This window comes from Colobus angolensis, unplaced genomic scaffold, assembly GCF_000951035.1.
Source record: "Colobus angolensis palliatus isolate OR3802 unplaced genomic scaffold, Cang.pa_1.0 Scaffold91, whole genome shotgun sequence".
Taxonomy (NCBI): Eukaryota; Metazoa; Chordata; class Mammalia; order Primates; family Cercopithecidae; genus Colobus; species Colobus angolensis.
In genome coordinates this window covers 2,898,273-2,916,528 of record NW_012123043.1, presented here as the reverse complement: position 1 = coordinate 2,916,528, position 18,256 = coordinate 2,898,273, and the positions used below count along the sequence as shown (strand labels likewise).

General features: G+C 42.5%; 1 pseudogene across 1 annotated transcript; it reads right to left on the bottom strand.

Moving 5' to 3' along the window:
• Nucleotides 1-3,102: 3,102 nt before the first annotated feature.
• Nucleotides 3,103-3,873, bottom strand: LOC105504310 (annotated as a pseudogene). Its single transcript, XR_001000596.1, has one exon. The product of XR_001000596.1 is annotated as a cyclin-dependent kinases regulatory subunit 1 pseudogene (transcript).
• Nucleotides 3,874-18,256: the final 14,383 nt, after the last annotated feature.

Sequence of the window (18,256 nt, the reverse complement as noted above, 5' to 3'; positions counted from 1 at the left end):
AGACTCATTTGTTTAAAAGGGTATATGATGTGATACTAGTAATTCTTAGTGATGAAATTAAGCCTGTGTTTAAATCTTAAAGAAGTCAAACATCCAACTTTAAAATAAACAATCACAGCTGGGCATCATGGCTGTATCCCAGCACTTTGGGAGGCCAAGGCAGGTGGATCACGAGGTCAGGGGATCGAGACCATCCTGGCTAACATGGTGAAACCATGTCTCTACTGAACATACAAAAAATTAGCAGGGTGTGGTGGCACACACCCGTAGTCCTAGCTACTTGGGAGGCTGAGGCAGGAGAATCGCTTGAACCCAGGAGCCAGAGGTTGCAAGGAGTTGAGATCATGCCACTGCACTTTAGCCTGGGTGACAGAGCGAGACTCTGTCTCAAAAACAAAACAAAATAATCATTCGATGGGCTTAGATGAGACAGATTTTGCCTATTATTTCAATTTCTTGAGAAAGTTTCCATAAAATTCATAATTATTAAGTAACAGAAAGCATGAATGCACACATAGCTTCACAGTTTCAAGCTATTCTGTGTGGGAGAAGATGATAGATATGAAGGGCCTGGTGGCATTTGACAAATAGAAGCAATGCAAATTTTGTGGGTGGAATAGAATTTGAGAACTATTCGCCAGCTTGTTTTAGTTCATTTTTCACAGTCCAGTTCAAACTGTGAGGTTCCCTTGAAATGTAAGATAATCTCCTGGGGTGAAATAGGAACAAAGTGCTTGCATTATGAGTCCAGCTTCTCTCAGATAATTAGTAACTTTTGAAGGGCCATCAGTTGATCAATTAATTAATCAATCAATTATTACTTATTTGGACGTCTATTTATTACCTAGTCATCTGTTAAGTGTTGTGAGGAATATGAGGGAAATTTAATGCATAATCCCATACTTGCATCCATGTTACCTTCTGTGCCTTCATGTGTGGGGTAGGGAGAAGGAAGTGTGCTATAGGGAGCCATGGATAGGCAGGGATGTCAAAGGGCAATTTTTTTAGGTGTTTTAACATAAACACTTCTGCCAGGTGCGGTGACTCATGCCTGTAACCGCAGCACTTTGGGAGACTGAGGTGGGCAGATCTCTTAAGGCCAGGAGTTCGAGACCAGCCTGGCCAACCTGGTGAAACCCCATCTCTAGTAAAAATACACAAATTAGCCTGGCATGGTGGCACGTGCCTGTAATCCCAGCTACTTGGGAGGCTAAGGCAGGAGAATCACTTGAACCCGGGAAATGGAGGCTGCAGTGAGCTGAGATTGCACCACTATACTCCAGCCTGGGTGACAGAGTGAGACTCTATCTCAAAACAAACAAACAAACAAAAAAAACATAAACACTCTGTCTCACTTTCTGAGGAACCTCTCCGATTGAGAAAGACTAAATGCAGCCCTTTTCATTTGCCTACTCCCCTCTTCTTATTAGTCCAGGTGCCTGACACACCTGGAGTTCCTTTTATAAAATGTTTTCATTAAATAAAAATTAGTCCAGATGGGTCACAGTTTGAACAGCCCTTAGACTGCTAGCTTGACTGTCTTGTTCTCAAGGGTGATGTTTGTACTTTTTCTTCATAGCTCTGCCTCAAGGGAAAGAAAGCACATAATAAGGCTTGTCAAACATACAGGTCTTCTGGCAGCTTAGAGCCTGCTGGGGTGCATGGTTGTTTTGGGGGGGGCAAGAGTGGGGCTCAGGTAATAATAGAATAGGTTCGGACTGGGTGGCCCTTTCTCCTGAGCCTTGAGTCCACTTCCAACACTGCAGGAATCTATACCTAGGGGACTATTTTTAAATACTCCAGGTGTGTTGGGGCTAATGGGGAGGTTGACTCAACCAAGATAAACTGTACCACACTTTGGGTTATAGCTCCCATGGGGGAAAAAGGGATATTTCTGGAAACTTCTTATTCAGTATAGTTTCAGAATTCTGACACGATGTCTACTCTTCCAGTTATTTAAAGCATTTTTATTTTTATTTTAGCACAATGGCTTTATAAAATTCACAAATAACAATTAGAGCCAAGTTCTTCTTAATTCTCTTAAAAAAATTCTTATGCTTGATCTTGACATCTCAGTTTTATTTGACATAACATTATTCTGTATATTAGATGCTTTAAATCACCAATTCCTAAAGTGTAATCCTGGAAATACGAATTCCACAGTGTATTAATAAATCTTGCTTGGAAAAGGGTTCCACATCCAAATAAATTTGGAAAATGCTGGGCTGAGCCAAGTTCAGCAAGTTTCTTGACTGAGAGCCTTAATGTGAGATGTAACCCTTACAGAGGGAATGGGCAGAGTTTCCCAAATACACTGGCCAGTTTCTTTCCCAGGGAGGAACTTGCAGAACTGGTGTTCTAAGAACCACATCTTGGGAAAACACTTGTTTATAGATTCGTTTATGTTTGAAAAGATTTAGTACAGAGGAAAAGTGGACATAGGGAAGGCAAAAGACTGTAAAGGGGTTTATTTTGAAGGGCGAATGGCATGAATTGGCATATCATTTGAAAAACTTCTTCTTTTTTTTTTTTTTTTGAGACAGGATCTCAATCTGTTGCCCAGGCTGGAGTGCAGTGGCTCATTGCAGCCTCAATCTCCTAGGCTCAAGCCATCCTTCCATCTCAACCTGCCAACCTCCTCAGCACTCCCAATTCCCTTCCCCCAACCCCAGTAGCTAGGACTGCAGACAAGCACACCACCATGCCTGGCTAACTGTTTTTTGAATTTTTTATAGAGACAGGTGTTCGCCATGTTGCCCAGGACTTAGGGAGACATAGGACCACCGATCCCCTCTTGCATTCTCTCACCATTTAGTGTCTGCTGTGAGCTGGGCACTCTGTAGTGTGTCTGTGCATATGTGCATGGATGGGACAGGGATCTAGACATTGTAAAGAAGCTACATTGTAAAGAACTCTTGGGCTCAGGCAATCTGCCCTCCTTGACCTTTCAAAGTGCTGGAATTACTGGCATGAATCACTGCACCCAGCCTGGAAAACCTCTTTTAATTACATGTTTTATTTTCTGGTCACCAAAAAGTAACTTAAGACCAAAAAGGCAACAGACAGACCCAGAACACATTATAAGAAAATGCATTTTACGACTTTTTTTTTTTTTTAGATTATAGAAACTTCCTCTTTAATCAAGGCTTTTAACATGAACAGATATCTTGAATAAAATGGAAAGTTTCCAGTACACTGAAACATAAATCCACAAGTCACCATACATACAACACCCGGCAGGAAAAAAACAAAAACAGCAAGTTTACATGATCTCTGTAACAGCCATGGTCTCAAACTCAGATGCTTCCTCCATCTGCCAAGTGTGTTCTGGATACAGAACACATCGTGGCTTCTGGGGTCACACTCAGCTGAGGCTGTGGGTCCACAGAGCACTCATCTGGCTGGGCTATGGTGGTGGTGGCTCTACTCAAGAAGCAAAGCAGTTACCAGCACATTCAAACAGTGTATTGAACATCTTTTAAATATCAAAGTGAGAAACAAGAAGGCAACATAATAATATTATCAGAAAGATGTTAGGAAGTAAGGACAGCTGTGTAAAGCTTGAGGCTGAAAAGTAGCTTGCCAGCTTCATTTCTTTGGCTTCTTGGGTAGTGGGCGCCGGAACAGCAAGATGTGAGGTTCTGGTTCATGGATCATATAATGGACCCATCCCTGACTCTGCTGAACGCCAAGATTCCTCCATTCAGATTCAGACATCAAATGGGTTTTAGGGACCAGCTTGGCTATGTCCTTGGGCAGCATGACATGTCCATACTCAAACTCCTCGTCGTCGTATTTGTCTGAATAGTAAATTTGTTTGTGTGACATGATCGCTCGGTTTGCTAGCCTTCAGCCCCGCGCCGCCAACCTCCAAGCAACCGACTTTTTTTAAAAAAAAAATGCATTTAGGACAACAAATTGGTGAAAATATAAGGAAGCATTGAAAACAATGCATATTTTCAGGCACAATTTAAAATAAGGATCTCATTAAGATTCATGTCCCAAGAACATTTTTGTTTCTAAAAAATAGGCTTGGTACAGCTTAGGCCTTTTATGTATAATTTAACAACGGAAACCATAACGACAATAATATATGGATAGGAAGAGTTTATTCTCTTGAATGAACAAATTAGGTCATCATCAAGCCGTTTTATTTAATGAGAATCCCCCGTGAGGTATTCACGTAGTGAGAAATAGTTCTTCTCCCTTTAGAGAAGAATGCTGAAAAGAACATTCCCCTCCATTTCACACAAGAGTGGAAGGGTGCAGTGAAAATTGGGAACGTGTTAATTCCTGACGGTGATGCTGGAGTGCGTCCGCTAATCCAGCTGTCAGCGCTGTTAGGAGCAAGGCTGAGCCTGCAGCCACTACGTTCTGTACTTGGGCTAGGTCCCAGCGTTTGAAGAAAAGATAGCAATTTCTCCCTTGCTCCCTGCTCCGTGGTTCCAGAGCAGGTCTCTGATTTGGAGCTTATTAATAGACCTCCGTAATAAGATCATCGATAAAATTCTGAGCACCCAGTGCATCTACAGTGTAAGAATTCTTACCAGTAGGGGTGACAGCACAAAGGAAACTGAGGTTCTAATTTTGACTCCCCACGGGCGATAGGCATCTCCTGTTAAAAATCTGCGTGGTGCAGTAGGCTGGACTCGCGGTGCTGGGGATGACCTTGGAAACATCTCCAGCACCTTTCTCAGCAAGCCTAGACATGAAACGGGGAGGGGAGGATTTGCCGTTGATGGTGTGTGCAGCACCGGGGGAGCAAAATCCTGAGCTGAACTTCCTTCGGAGAGAGCGTAACCTTTCTATCAGGTCCCATGCTTGGGACAGGTGTTCTTTGAATGTGTAAACTGAAGTAGTACTAAAAGTAACAATGCCGACCGGAGTGTGTGCCTAATGGGATTTTGCAGTATGGACGAGGTTCTTTTAGGTAAGACTGTCAGGAGAGCGAATGCTCATTTTCGGTTTTCTTTTGCAAAGGCTTTCCCCGCATGGGGAGCTAACCCGCTCTGCCGGGGGTGCGGGGCCGGGCGCAGCCGCTCCGGGGCTCCCTACTCCCGGGTCGCGGCAGCTGGGGGCGCCCGGAGCTGCGCTGCGGTGAGGTTGCATCCCCTGTTAATTGCTTTAATGTCTGGTGGTTTCAGCGGTTGTTGGCAGAAAGATTCGGGCTAGAGTGCGTTATGGGATACGGCTTCGGATCGTGCTCACAGGGGAAACAATGGGATGGATTTTGAGGAAACCGACCCAAGACGTTCATTGGCCGCTTAGACACTCAGGGCCCTTTGCAAATATTATTGCAAACATAGCCTGGGTATAAACTCCCAAGGGCAGGAACTTCGTTGTTTGGTACTCGGTTTTTTGTTTTTGTTTGTTTTTTTTTTTTTAATTAAAATAACGTAGTGCAGCGCCATGTTGAGTATTTAATAATTTCTTGAGAAAGAGTTTGGGGGGAAAGGCTGATCAATAAAGAAAAGGGAATTTCTGCCCCACCTCCCCCTGCTCCCGCATGCTTTTCTTCTGCATTTTACGCTTACATATATCTTGGAGAAAACCATATATAATATTTTAAAGAGGAAAAAGGTGATCACCGTAAGTGATCAGAAACATGGCATTAGACTGAAAGAGGGGAGAGTTACCTCTAATCATAGCTCTCGCTGAGTGCTTACTGCCTGTCAGGTACTCTGCACTGTCTTCTTTATTTAAATTAATTCTTTCCACTGCCTGGTGTGATAGGTGGTGTTATCCCCCCGTTGTAGGTGAGGGACTGTTTTCTCTGCTGGCTGGCAGCAGAGGATTCAGACCCTGTCTCTGTGGCCAGACTTCTCCTCTCACGCGCTGCAGGGCCTCAGATGGAGCCTGTGGCCAGCAGTAGCCTGAAGTATGGATCATAGCATCAGCAGCCTGCCTTTAAAACCAGCCACCCCCCACTCCACCTGAGCTGTGTGACTTTGACCAAGCTGTTTAACCAGGGTTTCAGTTCATACACAGCTCCTGGGTTTGCTAGGAGATATAGAGCAACACACACAGAGCCAGGCGATAGTAGGGGCTCAGTGAGTATTAGAAATGCACAATTTTTTTTTGAGATGGGGTCTGGCTATATTGCCCGGGCTGGTCTCAAACATCTGGGCTCACACAATTCTCCTGCCTCAGCTTGCTAAAGTGCTGCGATTACAGGTGTGAGCCGTGGTACCCAGCCAGAAATGTACAACTCGTAGCAGTGTTACTTCTTTATCTCTAAGTAGCTGGTGACTTATGCCCACAACCTGCAAATATGTTGTAAAAACAATACAATGAAGAGGCAGGAGAATTTAGGAGTTGAGCTTGAATCTGAAAAAGGTGCTCTAGGATGCAAATCCTAGCTCTGCCCTGCTGGTTGCATGAGGAGCAGGTTAATTAACTGCTCGGTACCTCAGTTTCCTCCTATGTAACATAGAGACAATAATTGGGTTGTTATGAGACTAGGATGAGGGGATGATTAGGAAGTACTGTACATGGGGCATGGAACCTAGTTAGGGAAAAATAATTGTGTCTCTTACTATCTTCTGCAGGTGTAAAAATGGTGCATTTTCTTTTCTGTATTTAAATGCTAATGGTTCCAGAAGAGAACCATTGTCTTCCCGTCTTAATATTCTCCTGTTCACACTTTTATTTATATTCTCATGGTATTTTGCGTAGGTATTGACACTATTTCACCTTTTTTCTTTCTTTTCTTTTCTTCTTTTTTTTTTTTTTTGAGATGATGTCTTGCTCTGTCGCCCAGGCTGGAGTGCAGTGGCGCTATCTCGGCTCACTGCAAGCTCCACCTCCTGGGTTCACGCCATTCTCCTGCCTCATCCTCCTGACTAGCTGAGACTACAGGCGCCCGCCATCACACCCGGCTAATTTTTTGTATTTTTAGTAGAGATGGAGTTTAACCATGTTAGCCAGGATGGTCTTGATCTCCTGACCTCGTGATGCGCCTACCTTGGCCTCCCAAAGTGCTGGGATTACAAGCGTGAGCCACCGCGGCTCTTTTTTTCTTAATGGGTTACAAATATTGTCCTGTAATATTCTTATGTCTCCTTTTGGACTTAGGGAGACACAGGACCCTCTTGCATTCTCTCACCATTTAGTGTCTGCTGTGAGCTGGGCGCTCTGTAGTGTGTCTGTGCATGTGCGTGGATGGGACAGGGATCTAGACATTGTAAAGGAGCTGCACTCTCCCTCAAGAACTCCAGAAGGAAAGAAAGCAAGACAGGAAGTAAGTTTTAGTAATCCAAGGCAGAACGAGGCGAGAGCATCTAGACAAGGCACCAGGCAGGCAAGCTGCACGAGGAGGTGTCAGGTCAGGAGCGAGGTGGAAGCTGAGATGGGCTTTGCATGGTAGAATTCCTCAAAGTATAGAGTGGAGAGAGGCCTGGGAGAGGGAATGAGAACCTGAGCAAAACTGTGGAGATGGACATGAAAGAAGGGCATGGGAATGCATGTCTTGTGGAAATGGGTTAAATAAAGCATAAGGAAGGGGAGCAGGGACGGATGCGGCCAAGTGAAGTCCGACGGGAGCCTGAGGATGGGAGACCAAGGAGAGGTGAGGTTTCCCAGGGTCTTAGGAGGGCGAGGAGCAGTTTCATGTGTGTTTTTGGTAAAGGGTGAAAGGTGAAAGGAAATTCTAGCTGCCTGGGCTCTGGGATGGGGGACACAGTTGCAATGGCACTGAGGGGGATGGGGAGACAGGGAAGGAAGTATCTCCACAGTGCCTTGGGCTTCATTTCTCATGCTGGGCTGCTGCTGGGGCAGGCTTGGCTGAAGGTGAAGGGGTGGAGAAGGGGAGATGGTGGATAGAGACTTGGGTTTTCATTACTTCAGGGCTTCCTGTGCCCTAGCACTGATTTTCTCACAAAAACCATGTTGGAAAATGGCCCCAGGTTCTAAAGTGAACTCATAAAGCGCATTAATTCACAGCATACCACATAATATAGCATACCACAGTACAATTGGTATGAACTGCTAAGACTATGTCGTGGGATAGGATGTCTGTGGGTAATTCACGGCAAATTCCAAATATGTAATCGGCTAGGAACATGATGGTCAGCTGGGATTCTTTTACATGAAATGGTTCCACTATATACCTGGCCTGGAGAGCACCTGTTCTATCATGAATGGCCTGATAAAATTTGAACTGGTAATTTTTTTAGAGATGGGGTCTCGATATGTTGACCAGGCTAGCCTCGAAATCCTGGGCTGAAGTGATCATGTTACCTCAGCCTCCCAAGTAGCTGGGACTACAGGTGTGCACCACTTCTTGTGGCTAGTTTATGTATTTTTTATGGTTTAGATTTTAAAAGACACATCAAATATGGTTCTTCTATTGCATTTTCAGGTAATACATTTTTATCCTATACTTAAGGAGAAAACATACTTAGTCAATAGCATTTGTTGTCATTGTCAATTCTTAATCATCAGCCTTTTAAACTGACTCTAGTACTGTTTTCCTGTCCTGGGATTTTAGAATCCTAATGGTTACTATGATTATGAGGGATCACTGTTAGACACTTGTGTGGATAAAAACTATATAGAGCTCAATTGTGGGGTATGTTTAAAAGTTAATCCTGTTAAAGGAGAAATTATTCTAATACCTGTTAAAACTGGTATCAGAATAATTAGCTGGGCATGATGGCATGAACCTGTAGTCTTAGCTACCCTGGAGGCTGAAGTGGGAGGATTGTATGAGCCCAGGAGTTTGAGACTGCAGTGAGCCCTGATCATGTTATTGCACTGCAGCCTAGGCGACAGAGCAAGGCCTCATTTCAAAATAAATAAATAAAACCCAAACCCCACAAAACCCAAAAACAAAACACACACACACACACATTCACCCACTATGGAGCACCCTACATGTATATGTACCAGATACTGTGCTAGACACAAGTAAATCTGTTCTGATTAAAATCAATCCCAGTGTCATAGAACTTCGAGTTGGAAAGACACACAATTAAGTAAATAATTAAGCAAATCATTCCAGGTGTGCCAAATGCGGTGCAGGCAAAGTACAGAGTGCGATGGGAGCAAGTAGTAGGGACCACACCTGTTCTTAGGAGAGAGTGGCCAGGGCCAGCTTTGACAGGCAAGATGGACAAGGTGGACAGGTAGGAGTTAGCCAGGTGAAGAGAGAGGATGAGTTAGCAGAGGAAGTCGAGTGTATGGCCGTTGAGATGTATGAAGAACTCAGGAGGGGGTCGACATGGTTGGAGGTGAGATATTGACTGAGAAGCTACCGAGAGATGAGATGACAGAAGTCAGATCATTCATGGTCTTACAGGCTCTCTTGAGGAGTTAGATCTTCATGCCAAGAGCAATTGGAAGCCACTGAAGACTTTGAAGCCAACAATGACCAGATTCCTATTGTATGATAAGATTTGTGTTATAAAAATTGTGATTTTGGCAGTGGAATGGAGAATGGGTTGGAGGAGTCATGAGTAAAGGAGACTAGTTAGCAGTCCGTGGTTACTAAGGTCCAGGTGAGATATGAAGGGGGCCTGGACCAGGGTGGTGACATTGGATGAGAAAGACTTAAGAGTCAAGATATACCATATTACCTTGATCCTGAAATGTAAGGATGTTTCATGTTTTTGTCTCTAAAATTGGGATAAGGCTTAGATTTGGTGATACTGATTCTTTCTTAGAGATACGAGTGACAATGGTGCATCTAACAATCCATGGCCTGTTGTTAGACAAAATTTGGTGTTTGGGAGAGAAAAGCTGCAGGACTTGCCGTTGTCATGGAGCTCAGTGGGTCGGGGGCTTGAGCAACTGAATGAATGGTAGAACTGCAGGTTCTGACAGAGAAAAGGCATTGTGGAACACTTATAGTCTTTAGCTTTAAAAAAAAACATGGCAGGGCGGGCTCAGTGGCTCACGCCTGTAGTCCCAACACTCGAGAGGCCAAGGCAGGCGGATCACGAGGTCTGGAGATTGAGACCATCCTGGCTAACATGGTGAAACCCCGTCTCTACTAAAAATACAAAAAATTAGCCAGGTGTGGTGGCACACATCTATAGTCCCAGCTACTTGGGAGGCTGAGGCAGGAGAATCGTTTGAACCCAGGAGGTGGAGGTTGCAGTAAACCGAGATCGCGCCACTGCACTCCAGCCTGGGTGACAGAGCGAGACTCTGTCTCAAGAAACAAAAACAAAAACAAAAACAAAGCAAAATACCATGGCAAGGTTCAAACTAGAAAAGTTATTAGTTAATACGTGTCAGAAGTTGAGTTACCATTTTTTTTTAAGAGATGGGGTCTCACAATACTCCCCAGGCTGGTCTTGAACTCCTGGGCTCAAGCAACGCTCTCACCTCAACTGGGGCTACAGGCTCATGCCTCTGCTCTCAGCTTGAGTTGCCAATTTTAAAGGTTGTGAAATAGGATATCTGGGTTTTAATTGTTGACACTAACTGTTGATACTAAACTGTTGTGTTCGTTTTATGAAATACTGTTTTGTTAATTGCTGAAATTAAACTGGCTTTAGGGACAGATGAACCACCTCCCAGTTTGATCTCTTGGTCCTTGGTCGGCAGAGCTCACCCTTTTAAGGTGGCATATTTACATTCCCTGCCATCTTTTAGCATCCCTTTAGCCTCAGTTTTCCTGTCTCTTGAGGACACAATAGCTTTACTTTGTAAATGACTGACCTCATGATGATACTAAATATTTGTTATGCTGGTGTCTTCATGGCTCAAATGTTCTGGAATATTCTTTTTTTTTTCTTTTTTTTTAAAGATACTGGGTCTCACTATGTTGTCCAGCTGGTCTCTGAACTTCTGGGTTCAAAGCATCCTCCTGCCTCAGCCTCTTGAGTAGCTGAGTTTACAGGTATGAGCCGCCTCACCTGGCGTCCTATTTTTTACTGCCTCTTGACAAAGCAACCAAGTTCCACACAGTATTTATAAGGCAAAAGAAGTCATTCATGGTGGGTAAATATTTATTTTTCTTCCAGCTTACCCAATGTGGAGGATATTTTTAGCTCAAGGCCTGTAGGGAATGATTATTAGTAACCGGAGTAGGGAGGTTAGAAATTCCGAAGGTTCTGTCCTGAACTTGCTTATGGCAAAATTTAAAGCATTACTGTCTGCTATGGACTGAATGTTTGTGTCCTCTCAAAATGCATAGGTGGAAGCCTTAATTCCCCGTGTGGTAGTATTTGAGGTCAGGCCTTTGGGAGACAATTAGGTCATAAGGGAGGGAAGCCTCATGAATGGCATTAGTGTTCATATGAGAAGAGACAGAGAGAGATGATTTTTCTTTCCTCCATGTGAGGATGCAGGAAGAAGCTGTCTATAAACCAGGAAGAGGGCTTTCATCAAGAACTCAACCATGCTGGCATTCTGATCTTAAAATTCCAGCCTCCAGAACTAGGATAAATACATTTTTGTTTAAACCACTCAGTCTGTGGTATTTGTTATCACAGCCCAAACTAAAGACACCATCTAACGTATTCTCTTCAGCTTGCAAATACAAAGGTTATTATAAAATGCTTTTAGGCTGGGCACGGTGGCTCACGCCTGCAATTCCAGGACTTTGGGAGGCCGAGGCAGGGGGATCACCTGAGGTCAGAAGTTCAAGGCCAGCCTGGCCAACATGGTGAAACCTGGTCTCTGCTAAAAATACAAAAATTAGCTGGGCATGGTGGCATGCCCCTGTAGTCCCAGGTACTCAGGAGGCTGAGGCAGGAGAATTGCTTGAATCTGGGAGGTGGAGGTTGCAGTGAGCCGAGATTGGGCCACTGCACTCCAGCCTGGGCGACAGAGTGAAACTCCATCCCAAGAAAAAAAAAAAAACTTGTAATTTTTTTATTGATTAATTAGTAATAAATATGAATCACCAGCAATGGGATAAGTATTCTCAAGAAACAGCCAGTGCTTTAGATGCCTTATACTGTACCTCCGACCAAATAATTTTAACTTAGTGGTCAAATTATTATATTTCTAATATTGTTATTTTTAAGGTGATTTTATTTACTTATTTATATAATTTCAACTTTTATATTAGATTCAGGGGGTACACGTGCAGGCTTGTTCCGTGGGTATATTGTGTGATGCTGAGGTTTGAAGTATGGATCCTCTCACCCAGGTAGTGAGCATAGGGCCCCATAGGTGGCTTTTCAACCCATACCCTTCCGCCCCTCCCACCTCTAGTAGTCTGCAGTGTCTATTGTTCCCATCTTTATGTCCATGTGTACTCAATGTTCAGCTCCCACTCAGACGTGAGAACACATGGTATTTGATTTTTTGTTCCCACATTAATTACCTTAGGATAATGGCCTCCAGCTGCATCCATGTTGCTGCAAAGCACATGATTTTGTTTTTTTATGGCTGCGTAGTATTTCAAGGTGTATATGTATGTTTTCTTTATCCAATTCACCATGGATGGACATCTAGGTCTTTGCTGTTGTGGATACTGCTGTGATGAGCATGCAAGTACATGTGTCTTTTTGGCAGAATGATTTATTTTCCTTTGGGTATATACCCAGAAATGTGATTGCTGGGTTTAATGGTAGCAGTATTTTAAGTTCTTCGAGAAATCTCCAAACTGCAGAATGGCTAAACTAAGCATTTTAAACAGTTTCTAAGTGTTTTCCTTTGCTGTGGAATTGGTCTTACAACAGAGCCAGGGTGTAAACTGATAACTACTATGGGCATCCTTGAAAGCAGAGTCTTAAGATCTGTGACTTTTATTTTGGGGGATCATTAGAGGATGCCCTTACACAGCCACTTACTTTTGGGAATTGGAACTTTGGAATTGCTGTTGCACATTTCCTGGTCTTGTCTTGTTCAGGAGGTGAAAGAGTCCATGGAATAGAATAGAGCAAAGGGAGCTAAGCTTGGAAGAAACGGTTCAACTTCCTGCACTTCAACTGCATAGGGTGAAGAGGATTCATTTGTCTCATTTGGCTGGAAGTACAGAAAGTGGTGCCTGACAACTCATCCAGGTCTACAGTTGGAGCTCTCTGGCAACCAGAGTACAGAAACCAGATCTATTGACAGCTAAAACAGTATGAGCTCCTGATCGTGGTAAAAGTTTGGGATGTACCTGCTTCTGATATGACTCTTTTGCCCACAGGCATTAATAATAATTTAGCAAATCTTGTCTCTGTTTATACCCACACCAGCATACATTATTGAGGGGAACAAGCAAGATTAATTTATTTAGAATGTGAGAAGTCATTTTATGAGTCAGATAGTAATGTGGACCTCATGAAACAAAATGAAGGTCGATCAGTTCCTAGATGGCCTGGAGAGGATTACAGCATGGCACTGCATGTCACCCTTTTTATCTATAGCTTTAAAGCAGAATATTACTGCACTAGCAATTTTCTTATGCTGAGATATGCAGAATGCCAAGGGAACAAGGCCCCTCCTGTGAGTTCTGCTCTGGCACCTGCTTTCAGGATCTAGAAGAATAAGAGTGATAGGCCTACAGGACATTATCAAGCTTTCTGATTGTGAACATTAATAATAATAATGAACATCTTACATTTTTATTGGGTGATTAGAAAGTGTGTAAATACTTGAATACCAAGTCTGTATCTTGGCTGTTTCTTGAGAATACTTGTCTCATTGTTGGTGATTCATGTTTATTATTAACTAAGCAATAAAAAAGCATTTTATAGTAATGAATAAATTACTTTAAATGAATATATAAAAGACATTGATATTTTCACTATGCAAAGAACTATGGCTTGCTGTGTTATACTGGTGAGGAACCATAGTCCCAGGACAAATGAAATTCGGCTGCCAGGTGTTCCATTCTGTTTCTGTTGAAGGTTTTATGGTAACTCTTTTCAAAATGATCCTCTCATTAACACTGTTCTAGCCTCTAGTTCCATCAATCAAGAAACAGTTGCCGAGCCCCTTTGGTGGATAAATAAAGCCTTTTCTAGTGCAGAAAGGCAGGTGTAAGGAAATCATGCAAGCAGGACTATGGTCCCTGTTTAAAAAGGGGCAACAGGGCCTCTGCTACAAATATGGTATCTTTGGGTGACGCTGAAAAAGGTGCTGCCCCCTCTGGGTACCTATAGCCTTTCAGGCTTGGGTTTGATGGACAGGCTTATACTGTGCTAATTAGGAATATGAGCACTTTGCACCGACTAAGCTCGCATCAGGTCACGCAACGGGTTGCATAGAACTTGAGCTGCATTTCAGCCCCCATTTTCCTTCTGCCCGCCCTGTACTTTGTGGCTTTACCTACAGGTAGTTTCAAGTTGATGAATTTTTTTCCAGTTATGTCTTACTGTTCACAGTAAGAGTCAGACAGAGAATGTAGACGGGCATGCAAGTTTCTCATTTTTCCTGACAAACACACACGTGATGAGGACTCTACTGAGGCTGCTATAACAGGACTTAATACATGAGGAAGAGAAAGCCCAGAACAATTGACATGCTTTTCTAGGCAATTGAGTAGTAATCCAGGATTATGATTTCTAAATGTCTGCTCAATGCTTGCAATCACATTCTTGACAGTAGTGACATGTAACATTGTTAAAGCAAACATCTAGGAAGGTTTAATGCATGTGCTTTGCCATCAGAATTAAACCCAAATTTCTTAAACTGACATTCAAGTCCCTTTGTGCTTTGGTCTCAATTTACCTTCCTAGACTTTTTCTCTGCTGCTCCATCATAGGATGTATGCCACAGTCTCATCAAAATGCACCACCCAAGGTTCTCTAAACCCTAAACTTTATGTTTAAATAGTGCAAAGTGCATCTACTCCGTATCCATCTGTTGAAGTCTCTTCCACTCTAAATGGCTCAGCTGGAGTATTGATTACTTTCTTCACAAAGCATCTGATGCTTTCCACCTACTGTGATTTCTGTCTTCTGAATCTGGATAGGGTTTTAATTGTTATGGTGTGTTTAGTTTACTGTCTTAAAGTTACTTATGTTATTTCTTTTTTTAATGCTCATTGAGGATAATAATGATTCTTTATTTGTCTTTCTGTTTTCTACAGCACCGTGTTTCTTAATTAGGGGAGGGGAACAATGTGTGCTGTGTTTTTTAAAAAAGTTATTTATTTCTGTAAGGGCTTAAATTCAGTGGTGAGAATATGCTGTATGAATGAATGAATTCCTTGATTGATTTATTTAGGAATTAAATTTGGAACATATTGAGTTTTCTCTTAGTAAAATAGTATGATTCCAGTGTCCTTAATTACATTAAAATATGCACATTTATCTTTACTTTGATATTTCTATTTATATTTTTAAAAATACGTGCTATACACACAAGCATGGTGATACCATGACAGTTGATCTGATAACCCAGATGGCTACTAAGAGATTTCATCATGCCACTCAGAAGGGCACAAAATTAAAAACTTACACATTGTAGTTTGGATTTTTCTTTTAATATTTTCGGACTGCGGGTGACTGCAGGTAGGTGAAACTGTGGAAAGCAAAACTGCAGATAAGGGAGAACTACTATAACATGATAACGAAATCTTTGTGGTTGTAAGTCATTGGATTTGGGTTTTTTGTTACTGTTGTTATCGCAACATCACCTAGTGAAAACTGTCTGATGTGTGGGCTTTCTATCTGAAAAACTATCAGGACTGAAAGATAAATAGGAGTTTACCTGCTTAGAAGAAACCTAGGGTCTTGGGGCATTCCAGGCAAAGAGAAGAGCCCCTTGAGGAAAACATGTTCTGGACTCATCGAGTTCTGAATGTCAGAATCCAGTTCCAAAATTCCCTGCTTTTTCAGTGACTTCTGAATTAGAAGTATTCAAGAATTTACATCTGTGCCACCTGAAGTCGTGGCCTGCCTATTTTGGATTTGAAAGGGACAGGAGGGAAACTCAAGATGCTGAGAAGCCTGTGCCAGTTCTTGAGCTGAGGGCTTTCTGCATCCTGCTATCATTTGCACCTCTTGGGCTCCTAATGAAATGTTTAAAGCATCCCTCTTCTCCTATTTCATCAGGAAATTGTAACACTTCTGCTTAATCCACAAACGATCTGAATTATTCTCCTTTCCTTAGCAAATAGGGAAACTATTTATTGTTTGCCTCTATAAATAATTTTTGGTTCATCACCCATTGTGTACTTCACAAATTTGAACCAGTAAAACACAGTTCAGGAATGTGTTTTGGTGGTAAAAGTTGCAATTATAAAAGAAGATGTGAAAGTGATTCCCTGGATCCTGGACGATAAGACTCCAACCAGAAGCCACAGGGGCAGAATAAAGTCCCTGGAGTCAGGAATGGATCTTTAAAAGAATTTTATTTTGTTGTGTTTTCCCCCACATTATTTCAATGCTATGTGCACATTGTAGAAAATACAGAAAAGGAATAAAGAGGCGCATTTTATTAAAAATCGTTCCCTTTCAGGATTATACATATCATAGACACAGTTTTCAGTTCTCATTTTAGAAGATATATTATCTTTGATTTTTAAAAAGGTACATGCTTTTTGAAGACAATATGAAAAATACGAAGGCGAAAATCAAAACCATCCATAATGTCACCACTCAGAAATAATCATTTTGGGCTTTTTGAAATTTGGAAACATTTTGAGACGTATGTATGACTATTCAGTAAAAATCTGTAAGGTGATTTTTGATTGGCTCTTATTCTGAAACCAGGACAAACTAGAGGTGGCCATCCTGACTCCAGTGATTTCCCTTGGAGGTATTCTATACAAGAGTTGCTTATGTATTTCTCCTGCATCTTTCTTTGTTCTTCTACCCTCCTCCCTACCCCATGATTCTAGTAATCATGGCATATATTCCAGACTTCACGCCACTCGGGCTGGCTACTCAGAGCGACTTCATTCTCCTGTTCACAGAAGGTGACCAGAGTCGGGCCACCCAGAGGCCTTTTGACGGGATTGCTATGGGGGTGAAAGAGCTATGCTTTTTCTCTGTGAGAGTTGTGAGGATGGCATCCCCTGGGGCTGTGGATGCCATCTTTCTGCCTGTGGAGAGAACTGATATAAATGAATCCAAGCAGAAGCATGCAGAACTGAGCAACAGGGAGACAGAGGTACAGTCCCACTGACACTATTTGCACCCCTGGACCTAGCGGGACCTGTTGTGTGAGCCGGTAAACTCTCCTTTATGCCAACGCCAGTGTGAAATGAGGTTTTGTCCCTTGTGGTGGAAGCAGGTCTGACTGATAGAGATTCCCAGAACTGAGCTCATCACTGGATCAACGGGTCGAAGAGCATCTGAAGGCTCGTGATACACTGCGTTACCAGATTGTGTGGCGGAAAGATTGTACCAAGTTACTCTCTTAAACCAACGTTGAGAACTTCTGTCTTCTCAAACCCAAGTGATGACTTGGGCATCATCATTTCAAATTATTTATTTTTGCTAATTTTATCAATTAAAACTGAAACTTTAAATTTTGTATTCTTTAAGTTACTAATGAGGCGCCATGTATTCATGGAACTATATTTGTCTCCTGTGAATTTTCTGTTTCCTGCTGTTACTCCCTGACCTATTTTTCTGCTAGTGTGTTAGTTTTATTTTCCATGTTTTTCAAGTATAGAGTTTAACGGCATTAGGTACATTCCCATTGCTGTGCTTACTGGTTTTTCTTTTTTTTTTTTTTGAGGCAGGGTCTCACTCTGTCACCCAGGCTGAAGTGCAGTGGCACAATCACAGCTCACTGCAGCCTTAACCTCCCAGGCTTACTCTAGGTCTTGCTATGTTGCCCAGACTGGTCTGTAACTCCTGAACTCTCAGACTGGTCTCTAACTCCTGAGCTCAAGCGATCCTCCCGCCTCACCCTCCCTAAGTGCTGGGATTACAGGCATAAGCCACCACACCCAGTCACATTATTGTACTTCTTTTCCTTTTAGTCAATTTGCAAAATTCCTGTCTATATAAGGCACATTAAGAATATTTATAACAAATTTTTTTTATTGATTTTTCTTTTAGAAACCTGTGTTGTAGTTAATTCATTTCCTGTGTGATTTCTGAGTTTTGGGTTTCAAAAGGATTCCCCACCTGACATTAGATAAATATTCTCATACAATTTTTTTCTAAAATTTTAATTTCACTTTTGGCTGGGTGCGGTGGCTCACGTCTGTTATCCCAGCATTTTGGGAGGCTGAGACAGGCAGATCATGTGAGGTCAGGAGTTCGAGACCAGCCTGGCCAACATGGTGGGACCCTGTCTCTACTAAAAATACAAAAATTAGCCAGTCATGGTGGCGGGTACCTTTAGTCTAAGCTACTCAGGAGGCTGAGACAGGAGAATCATTTGAACTCAGGAGGCGGAGGTTGTA